The sequence below is a fragment of the Chinchilla lanigera genome, unplaced genomic scaffold (assembly GCF_000276665.1).
Source record: "Chinchilla lanigera isolate Chin_1 unplaced genomic scaffold, ChiLan1.0 scaffold00058, whole genome shotgun sequence".
In the NCBI taxonomy this organism is placed as follows: domain Eukaryota; kingdom Metazoa; phylum Chordata; class Mammalia; order Rodentia; family Chinchillidae; genus Chinchilla; species Chinchilla lanigera.
The window spans coordinates 3,123,925-3,135,858 of NW_004955459.1; the positions used below are offsets into that span (position 1 = coordinate 3,123,925).

The 11,934-nt window shown below is 46.9% G+C and overlaps 1 pseudogene; it reads left to right on the forward strand.

Annotated features, from left to right (window-relative positions):
* The first annotated feature begins 7,751 nt into the window (after positions 1-7,751).
* On the forward strand, positions 7,752-9,970 carry LOC102006428 (annotated as a pseudogene).
* The last annotated feature ends 1,964 nt before the right edge of the window (positions 9,971-11,934 follow it).

Sequence of the window (11,934 nt, forward strand, 5' to 3'; positions counted from 1 at the left end):
CCCGCAACTTCTCCTCGTGCAGTCGGGCTGATGTTCGCCTGAGAGCTTCCAGACCTGCCTTCATGGACCCCAACGGTGGGGTCCTAGGGGTGGGTGCGCTGAGCAGCGAGGCTGCTTAGGGTGGCGCCGGAGGAGGCGGGGCAGCAGGCGCCGGACTTTACTGTCGTGGGAGATGGCGCGGGCAGAGGGTGTGGCTGGGTGCCCTGAACCTGGAGGGTGGACCTAGGCTCCTGTGGGAAGTGCAACTGGGCTATTCTGGTGGGCGGAGCTTCTGCTGCCCTTGGGGACGGAGGGGAGGGACAGACTCTCCTGGAACTTGCACTCTTCCTGATCCACCTTGCACTCTCTGGTTACTCACTTTGGGTGTGGAACACCTGGCAGTGTGGCCATCCTGGGTGGGCCCCTACATGCACACTTGCCCGCACAAGGTCGAGGCTGTTATTTAGGACTCCTCACAGGGCAGGCACTGCGTTTAGAGGAAAAAAGATACATGTAATCTCCTCCCATCAGTCCTCACCATGATGAGTTTTGACAAGTCTTTGTGTGTATGTGTGTGTGTGTGACAAAGGTACAGTCTTATAACCACCACCACAAACTTCATGACACACAACATTCCCATCACCCCAGGAAGCTGCCCTGCTCCTTTGTGGTCCTTCCCCTAGCAGCTGGCTATGGGGTTTGCTGTTATTATCATTTCCTGTAAATGGAATCAGATGCAATCTTTTGTCTGGCTTCTTTTACTCAGCACAGTCCTTCTGAGATTCATTCGTGTTATCACTTGTCTGTTGCTTTCTTTCTAACCAGTTGACAAACACTGGGATTGTTTGGGGCTGTTATGAATAAAGAGGCTAGAAACATACACACATAACATATGGATGTAACTTCATTTCTCCAGAAGAAATCTCTAACAGTGAAAATGCTGGTTCAGTAACTGGGTTTCATGACTGAAGCTCAGAGAGGTTAAATAGCTTGCCTGAGGTCACACAGCTTGGCAAAAACTCAAAGCCACATCTGATCAAGAAACCACCACATGAAATTGGTACTTTTAGAACTGAAAATACTTTGGTAATTGTAGTTACTACAGATGGGACGAACTGGGGTTTGTACCTTGCATACGCAGACTGACAATAAGTCCATGCTGTGAGCACAGAATGTATGAAAGTCACTCTGAGGCATTTTAGAAGTGACTTCTGGAGGCTGAAGTTCACATCTGCAGGGTTTTGTTAGGCAGAGGTAGTGTTTTTTAGGCTTCTCCTTTGTGAAGCTATTATTTTCCTTTTGCAGTTACTAGCTTGAGAAGAGCATCTTGGGGAATAGAAATCCTGCTTCTCATCAGGCTTCTGCCCCTGGTTGGAATGGCATTGTGGGCTTTCTAGTGTCATTCCTTTTAGATCTTCCAGTTACATTTTTCCCTTAGGGAGAGTGTCTTAGTTTGTTTTCTGTTGCTATGATAGAATCCTAGAGACTGGGTGCTTTGTGAACAATACAATACTGGAGGGTGGCTCCTGGTTTTGGAGGCTGGGAAAGCTGAGAGCATGGTACTGGCATCCATTTGGTGTTTGGGGAGGCCCTTCTTGCTTATCATAACATGGCAGAGGATGCCACTTGGTGAGACAGAACCCCTGTGTTAAGACAGGTCTCTCCTTGCGAAGCCACTAATGCCATCATGAGGGCTATACCCTCAGACCTCATTAATCATAGGCCCCACCTCAAGATACCACCAATGTAGGGACACCTTCAAACCATACCGAGAGTGTTCCCTTCTTTCTCACTTATTTCAGTATTTCCTCATGTGCTTTTTTGTTCTTCAGGGTATAATCCATGATCATCGTTTTAATGTTCAGTGTGTCCTGAATTTGATTAGAAGGAATCCCATGAAGTTAACTCCTGTCTTTCTAATATGCCCCCCCCCATGTTTGGGGCACTTCCTTCCTCTCAGGTTCTCAGGTATAAGAGGTTCTGAGATCTTGTCCTTTCCTGCACCAGCCCTCTCTCTGTTAGTGGAGAATGGTGATCAATTAAGATCAGCGTGCCAGATAAATTTGTTGGGATGGCATAGCTTCTAGGCTGCCTCAGGCAACAGGTTTCTAAGGCAGCAGGTAAGGGAAAGGGCAGGGCCATGAGTTTGGACTTGAATCTGTGGACTCAGCAAAATCAGGCCACTGACAGTAGTGAATCTGCAATAAGTGCACTGAGCTCAGCTGTAGTGTCATGGGAGTGGAACTGGGGTCAGTCCAAACAGTGGAACTGACTCTGTGAATTTCACTAATTCATAAACCTTTTTTTTTTCTTTTTCCCCGGTACCGGGAATCAAACTCATAACCTCGCGCTTGCCAGGCAGGCGCTGTGCCGCTGAGCTAAATCCCCAGCCCTTCATAAACCTTCTGAGAGTTAACATCTTTTTTTTTTTTTGACACAGGGTCTCTCTGTGTAGTTCAGGCTGGCCTTAAACTCACTATGTAGCCGAGGCTGGCCTCAAACTCATGGTGATCCTCTTGCCTTAGCCTCCTGAGTGCTAGGATTACAGGCGTGTGCCACTATGCCTGGCATCAGAAGCAACATCTTTCAGCTCTTTCTGTCTTAGTGTGACTTACTTCCATGACAAATGGCTTGAATAGCTGGTTCTCAAGTCTGTGTGGGGAGCAGAGCCAGGGCAAGGAGGCATGGAAAGGATGGGTGGTCTCAGGGCTCCATATGGTGAACCTGTGTCTCCTATGGGCTGCAGATTTCTCCTGACACAGACCCTCTGCTAACCTCAAGGCTAACTGGTCAGCTGGCTCCTGAGAGAAGCAATGACAAGAATGGAACCCAGGAATTAGAGATGGTGCCTCATAGTGTGGAGTCACAGTCTCAAAGTCCATCTCCCTAGGAAGAACTGTGCCTTCTGACTGTGCCTGTGCCTTCCATTCTGAAGGGCCTGCTGGGGCAGACAGTGTGAGGCCTTCTCTGGGCAGCAGGTGACGACAAGTACTATCTGTTGCCAGTGGCTTCGCCAGTGCTTTGCACCACTGGTCTCCACTACAACCCCAGGGACAGTATACCTCTTTCTGTCCTCTACTGGCCCAGCAGGTTCCTGAGACTCTAGTGCTTTTCAGACGAGGCTGTCCAGAGCCACCTGGCCTGAAGGCAGCAGGCAGATGTGTGAGGCAGAGAGTCCCCATCTGAAAGTATGCTGAACAGCGTGGGCAGTCTGGAGGGTTGGGGTGGTTGGCGGCACCTCCGCCTGAAGATACACACTGTCTTGCTCAGCTTCAGCCAGCCAGGGTGGCTGATGAAGAACCAGCACCCTCCACTGTGACTTGGCTTGCAGGCACTCATTCTGGAGTGAGCTGTACAGACTGGGTATGAAGAGCTGTAAGGAGGAAGATGACTGACTCATCTTCTGGTGCAAACCCCTGCCGTGGGGTCCCAAAAACCTGCCCCGAGAGGAGACTGTGAGGGTACAGAGTGAAGGAGGCCTGGATGACTCTGCAGGCAGAGTCCCAGGTGCTGGGAAGAGCGGCTGGAGAGTCCGGCAAGCCAGGGAGTGGCACCCTAGGACACTGGGCAATCAAGGAAGGAACTTGGGATAAAGGAGGGAGGGTTCAACTCAAGGACAACTTGGGGGAGCGTCTACGATTCTGGAGGTCCCATCTGGCATCTGCTTGCTCCAGAGTGTCCCTGGGGCTAGGTGACAGCCATCTGATCTTTCTCTGGTACCTTTTCTCATATGTAAAATGAGAATAATGATTCTGTTGACCAGGATATTTATAAAAAATAACTACTAAAATATTGTAAATACAGGATGGGAAAGAATCAGAGAAAAGGGAAAAAGAGGAACAGGAAGAGGATAAATACACAATAAACAAACAATCCCCAGTTTGCTGTAAAGACACAGAACCTGGAAGTGAAGAGCAGCTCACTAGTGCTTCAGGAAGATGGTGTAGACGGGGAGAGCATGAGGCCAGCCCCAGGCCAACAGCCAATTCTAAAAAACCTATTACTGTTAACAGCCTGATCTCTTAAAAGCTTATTTTTTTACTTTCAAGGCTTAGAATGCACTAATCCAGATGAATGTACTATGTCAGATCACTCACTTGATTCAGAGAACTTGGGTCCTTTTCTAAATAGTTCTCCCCACTAAGAGCCCGTACTATTCCTCTGTATCATGAAAGCAAGCAAAATTAGGTAACACTGTGACAAAGGCCAAGGGGATGTTCAAGGGACTCATTCCAAGGCAAGAGTGAGTTTCACTTCTCAGATTTCAGTCAGCATTGGCAGTCTCATTCTGCCTCAAACACTGAGGGCAAAAAGAAACCTCTTTACCATGTCTTCCAGCAGCCCACTTGCTCTGGGAATAATTGTAATAAGTTTACTACAGACCACTACACAGTGCAGCATATGTCTTCAGGGTGTCCATCTTCTCCATGAGCTGCTCATGGCAGACATCACTAAGGCAACGTGTCCAGCCAAAGGTGACCCCATCAGGGGATCCTGACTCCTGCAGAGGCACAGCATGTGACTCATCTCTAACCAATGAGATGCTATTGAGAGCAGGTTCAACTACCAGTGAGAACCACTTCTCTTGTGTGAAAATACAGAGTTCTATAGTCTAGTCTGGGAAAAGGTCCTCCCAGTTGCACTATTTCTCTGCGTGGCCCCTTGTCCTTACTTAGACAACCAGCAGGTATCTGGCAGGGGGACAGGATGAAGATGAGGATAAAGCAGGTCTCTAAAGCAGCACACTTCTACCGATTTCCCTTTGGCCAATACTTAACTCATCAAGTCACATTTTGCTGCAAGAGAGGCTAGGGAATGAATTCTGTATTATGGATGGCCTACATGCTCAGCTAAAATTTGATTACAATAGAAAAAGAATTAGTAGACACTGCTGCAAAAACTACTTAGTCAACTTAGCTGCAGAAACAAAACAGGGCAATCTTCTGCAGGGAGGTGACTCACAGGAAGGATGCCTAGCCTCAGATCTTTGTTTCCAATTCCCTTCTCCAATAAAAGGAACCAGGGCTGGGAGCACTGAGACTGTCAAGAGTAGAAAAGTGCTCAAAAGTAGTATGTAAAGTTAGAAACAATGGAGCCAAGGAAGTCAGGCCTTCTCATCTATTTAATTTTAAATAGCACCTTACAGCAATTCCTCCTTCCATAGTCCCAAGACAGGTAGAAAATAAAATAAAAACCAAGGAGATCTCTGATGCTCTAGACAAGAGCACATAGGGCTGGGGATTTAGCTCAGCGGCAAAGCGCCTGCCTGGCAAGCGCAAGGTCATGAGTTCGTTTCCCGGTACCGGAGAAAAAACCAAAAAAGAAAAAAAAAAAAGAGCACATGCGCCTTGGATCTCTTAGCCTGACCTCCAGTCACCTTCACCCATTCAAACCTCATTACCAGTTCATAAATATGTTCATGTCACAGATTAAGATCAAAGTAAATTCTGGGATAAGCATACACATTGAGAGCCCTTGAGAAAACACATGGCACCAGTTCAATCATTCCTGTCAATCACACCTACAGATTCAGGGGAGGGACCTGGGCTGAGGTGCAGATCCTTTAAATTCCAAAAGCCTGCTATATTAGGGGCTGTCACTACTGCTGCTGCCATCTGTGTGCAGTGCTTTTATCTTGTCACCTCAGTACCATTTTTCTGTCTGTGCCATATCTTTTGTTGGCTTCCCATGATCTTCAATAAATGCAGAGGCTTGCCACTTTCCTTCCAGTGTACCCTTGAGATTCTTTGCTTGTTGCACACAAGAGCCTAGATTATACCTAAATTCATCACACAGTAATGAAAGTTAAAAAAACCCAAAAAACCTAACAATAACTGGGGAATGTCCAAGGGACGGAGGAGTCAATTAAGAGATCTCACTGGCAAAACCTGGAATAGGGGCTGGAGATTTAGCTCAGCGGCACAGCGCCTGCCTGGCAAGCGCAAGGTTGTGAGTTTGATTCCTGGTACTGGAAAAAAACAAAAACAAACAAACAAACAAAAACCTGGAATAAATGGAGCACCAAAACAAATAATGTGATTTGGGTGATAATCCAGAGTATAAAATACGTATCTGTCACTCTTTACACAAATAAGTGATTATATAGGTAAGTAAATGGGGCAGAAGAGACAAAAATCTCCCATGCGTAAGATTTCCAGGTCATTTAAGTAGCTACTTTGTATGCAAGAAAGTGGAGCATAACTCCACAGTTCATAGTCCAGAGTGCTGTATAGAGACAGAAAGGAGAGTAATGTCACTGGACACCACCATCTCAGCCAGGTGATCAAGGCCAACACCAAAGCATATATCATACTGATGGTGTGTGTATGCTATGCTTTCAGTCTCTCCTCCAAGTTCACGTGTTAGAGTCTTCATTGCAGAGGTGCTAGAAGGTGGAATCTTTTTGCGGGGTGCATATGGAAATATACTTTTAGGTAATTCAAGAATCCAAAAAAAAAAAACAGACCATAAATATAAAAAGTATTTTGAGCTTGCTAATTTTTGTTGTGACTTTTGTTGTTGCTGAGACAAAATACCTGACACTCCGAGTTAAAGGAGGAAAGGTTTATTTAGTTCACGGTTTGTAGAGGTTTCTTTTCATAGTTGGCTGGCTCCAAGGCAGGGTGGCATGGCAGAAGGGCATGTCAGAAAAAAAAAAAAAAAAAAAAAAAAAAGGCATGTCAGAAGAGAAACAGTTCATGGCAGGCAGAAGGTGGGAAGGCAGCAAGTAGCGAAGTAGTGGGAAAGCAAGCAGCAATGGACATAACAGCTCTCTTTCTGTCCCTTAAATTATATCTAGGGTGCCCTTGAGTAGGACAGGCAGCTCACACCCAGCGAGGGGCTTCCCGTTATCCACACTCAGAACTATGCCAAACCAATCAGGGCACTGAGTTAGTAATCACGCACCCTTAACTTAACATCACACACTGCAGACCCAGTCACCTCTGAAAAAGCCCCACCCATGACTGCATGAGGCTTTGGGGGGACATCTAGACACAAGCCATAACACTGATAATTAAAAGACATTAAGTCATCCTTAAAAAGAAAATAAGTAACTTAGCTGGGTATGGTAGTGCACACCTGTAATGCCAGCACTTGCAAGGCTGAAGCAGGAGGATCCTGATGAGTTCAAGACCCAGCCTATCTCTGTCTTCCTGAGAAACCACTTTGAAGATACCACCACGTATTACAGCAGCCATTGATATTTTCCTACTAATCTATCCATAACTGTGTTAAGTTTGTAATGTTCCTATCCTATTTCATAATGTATGTTTATTATTATGTGTTTCCTACAACAACCATTGAGAATAGTTAATGATTTTTCAATAGGTCACTCATGTATAGCTCTATTTATTTTCTTTAGAAGCCACTTTGAAGATACCAAAGTATAGCACAACAACTCTTGAGAATCTCCTACCTCTTTTGTCTCTAACTCACTATTATTTGTCTATTTGTTTTCCTGAGAAACTATTTTGTAGATAATAATATGTAAAACGATAACCATTGATAATTTCCTACCATTTTGTCTGTAATTTGCTAAGTCCCCCCTATTATTATGTTATCCTTCTTTTATTCTTTAAAAAAAAAAAAAAAAAAAAAAAAAAAGACCCAGCCTAGGCTACTGAGTGAGTTCAAGGCCAGTGTGAACCACATACTGAGACCCTGTCTCAAAAACCAAAAACCAAAAGCAACCAACCAAACAGAAAAAGTAACCTAAATGAATATATGATAAAAAGATTAAAAATGAATAATTCAACCAATTAATTTGACACAAAATAAAAGAAAAACAAAAAGTAAAGGAGATATTGTAAACCAATGAACACAAATCAATGCAAAGAAACTTGTACAATGGAAATATTAAGAAAAGCAAAAATTATTTTCTGGGAAAACTAATAAAGTTAACAACCAATGATGATGAAAAATGAAGGAAACAAAAATTACCAATATAAGCAGTCAGTCACTCCGCTCTTGGCATCCTTGCCCTCACCAGGCTGCTCCATGAAGGGCTACTACAAGCCAGAGCAGCAGAAGCTGCAGGCCCTGAAGGAACTGCCAACAGCTTGCACATCAGCTCCACCCAGACCACCACAGTGACTGGCTTGGGCCACCTCATGTCCTGCTGCAGTGCTACTGAGATCATGGCTGTCCTTTTTCCACACCTTGTGCTACAAGGCCCTGGACCCTTGGAATCCTGCAACAGTCCCAGGGCTATATAGTTCCCATTCTGTATGCTGCCTGGGCTGAAGCTGGCTTCCTGCCTGAGATAAAGCCGCTAAACCTGAGGAAAGTCAGCTCTGACCTGGATGGACACCTTGTCCTGAAACAATCTTTCATGGATGCGGCCACTGGCTGCATAGGCCAGGGTCTTGGGACCACTTGTGGAATGGCCTACACAGGCAAACACTTTGACAAAGCCAGCTACTGAGTCTATGGCATGCTGCGTGATGGGAAGTTGTCTAGGGCTCCATGTGGGAGGCCTTTGCTGGCATTTACAAGCTGGACAACTTGTGGCCATTCTTGACATCAACTGCCTGGGCCAGAGTGACCCTGCTCCACTGCAGCACCAGTGGACATCTACCAGAAGTGCTGTGAGGATTTTGGCTGGCACGCCATGGTTGTGGACAGAGTGTGGAGGAGCTGTACAAGGACTTTGGCAGGCCAAGTACTAACCCACAGCAATCATCACCAAGACCTTCAAGGGCCAAGGGATCATAGGGATAGAAGATAAGGAGTCCTGGCACAGGAAGCCCCTCTCCCAAAACATGGATAATCGTATCATCCAGGAGATCTACAGCCAGATTCAGAGCAAAAGGATCATGGTGATGCCCCCACATGAGGATGCCCCCTCAGCTGATATCACCAATATCTGCATGCCCTCTCCACCCAGCTACAAAGCTGGGGATAAGATAGCCACCCACAAAGCCTATGGGCAGGCACTGGCCAAGCTGGGCCACAGGGACCATATCATTGCCCTGGACGGGGACACAAAGAATTCTACCTTCTCAGAGATCTTTAAAAAGGAGCACCCTATTTTATTGAGTGCTACATTGCAGAGCAGAACATGGTGAGCACTGCCCTGGGCTGTGCCACACGCAACAGGACCATGCCCTTCTGCAGCACTTTCACAGCCTTCTTCACATGGGCCTTTGGCAGCCACCTCTGAGAGCACCATCAACCTCTGTGGCTCCCACTGTGGTGTGTCCATCAGGAGAGACAGGCCTTCTCAGATGACCCTGGAAGATCTGGCCATGTTTTGGGCAGTCCCCAAGTCAACTGGCTTCTATCCAAGAGACAGAGTTGCTACAGAAAAGGTGGTGGAATTAGCAGCCAATACAAAGGGCATCTGCTTCATCCGGACTAGCTGCCCACAAAACACCACCATCTACAACAACAATGAGGATTTCCAGGTTGGACAAGCCAAAGTGGTTCAAAGAACAAGGATGATCAGATGACTGCGATGGAGGCTGGGGTGACCTTGCACAAGACCTTGGCTGCTGCTGAGCTGCTGAAGAAGAGAAAATCAACATATTGGTAATTTTTTTTCATTTTTCACAAAACATATTTTCTTTCCTCTCAGTACATCTTTGAGCACCTTTGCCAAGTCTTCCAGGAATGTGTAGAACCCCATTCCCGGCATCCAAGCCCTCCCTAACCCTCATTTGCATAAATATACTTTTTTCTCACATAAGAGAAACCATGTGATATTTAAGCTGGTGTGTCTCACTTATTTCACTTAACATTATGTTCTTCAATTGCATCCATGTATCTATGAATTGCTGAAATTCATCTTTATGGCACAGTAGTACTCCATTCTGTATAAATAATTTTCTTTACCATTCATCTGTTGATAGACATATATACTGTTTTTGAAATCTAGCTATTATGAATTGTGCTGCTACAATCATGGGTTTGCATGTATCCCTGATAATTTTGTCTTTTGGGAAGATACTTACACAGGGGATAGCTCGGTCAAATGGAATTTCTATTTTTAGTTTTGTGAGGATTCTCCACACTGACTTCAATAGTGGTTATGCCAGTTTATATTCCCACCAACAGTGCAGAATTCTTTTTTTTCTCACAACCTCACCAGCATTTGTTAATATTAGGGGTTTTTTGGTTGATTTTTTGATGATAGCCATTCTTTCTGGTATAAGATGGTACCTCAGTGTAGTTTTAATTTGCATTTTGCTAATGGTCAATTGAACATTTAAAAATCTATTTATTGGCTATTTGTACTTTTTCTAAGACGTTTCTATTCATTTCACTTGGGTTCTTACGTATTCTAGATGTTAGTCCTCTGTCCAGGAAATAGCTGGAAAATAATTTTTCCCATCTTTGTCTCTTCACTCTTTTGGTGGTTTCCTTTGCTGTGGAGAAGCTTTCTAATTTGATATGATTCCATTTGTTGATTCTTGGTATTATTTCTTGTGCCACTGGGGTTCTGTTCATAAGTCCTTGCCTCTGCAGAGAGGACTGGGACAGGAAATTGTACAGGCAGCTGAGGAAATGAGAAGAGTAGCGCTGAACGGCCGCTTTCCCAGTTCGTGTGGTAAAAACCTCCGGGCAGGTTAGTCACACCACGGAGAGCCTCCAGCTATAGTCCAATTAATCTATGCTTTATCCAAGGGCAACGAGGAGCAAAGGAAGAATTAGGTGTGAGAAATCTGGGTTTCAGGGTAGACCAGTGATCTTGTTTTTTAGTACTGGGAGCTGAACCAGTACCAACCAGTAGTCAACTCATCGCTCTGAACTGACGTTAAGTAGTACTGTATTTGCTGGGCCCACCTAGAATGACGATAAAAACTAAATAGAAAACACACAAAACTTGGGCAATAGCTAAGCATGGTGGCACAAGGCAGTCATTCCGGCACTTGGGAGGCTGAGGCAGGAGGACTGCTGCGAGTTCAATGCCAGACCCTGTTTAAAGAAATAAAACAAAAACCAAATCCAAAAGAACTCTTCCCCCCAAACTAATTAACCAACCAAACAAAAAACCCCTGGACAATCTCGGGGTGGGTGGGTTTACTTCTGGCAACTTTTTTGTTTTGTGATGCTGAAGAGGACCCATGGCCTTGGAGTACGTCAGGCAGGCAAGAGATCGACCAAATGAGCTACCCGCCAAGTCCAAGCCTAAGGTCTTTTCTGAAGTCCTTCAGGAAACAACTCTGAAACTTGGTTCATCAATTAAGAGGCAGAGGTTCTTCATCTTTAAATGCCTTGTGTTGGTTTTGGAGTCGGCCGCTGCCTCTCCAGGCTCGCCGCCCTCAGGTGCAGCCCGCAATACAATTGGAGCCACTATTCCATCTTGGCGCCGCGGTCGGAGACTTGAGCTCACAAGGAGGTGCGACAGATCCCAGGCTCTTTTACGACATAAGTGCCGTAAAGCGCAGGCCGCGCGCAGAAGCCAGGGGCGGAGCCGACGCAGGGGCCAGGACTGACAACCCCCACGCTACCCGGCAGGCGGGGCCCGGCCTTGCGTGGGCACAGCAGGCCACTGCGCAGGCGCTGACACGCTCTGCCCGGCTGGGCGCGCGGCCGCAGCGGGAGGAGGGCCGCGCGTGCCCGAGTGAGCGGCCGTGACGTGCGCCGCGCTACGCCAGACGTCACGGCCCGTGTGTAGTGGCGGCCGGGCTATCCTCGGCTGCGGAGCTTGACGAGGGCGGTGTGGCCGCGGGGTGAGGCTTTCGGGGGTCGCGCGGCCAGCGGCGGAGAAGGCGGGACACTACCCGGACGTCCCGCGTTCCCGGCCGCGGAGGCGCCGCTCCCGCCTCTGCTGTTTTGGCGGCGCCGGCCCTCGGCTTCCTCCTTTCCTGCCGAGCTCCCCGCGGACCTCCGGGCTGCTGTGGCAAGAAGCACAGAAGGGCGCACAGGCTCCATGTAAAGGAGGGACGGGCCTGGCCCCGCGGCCCGCGCCCGGCTCTCGCACGCCCCTCCGGCCCCCGGGCAGGCTCCGGG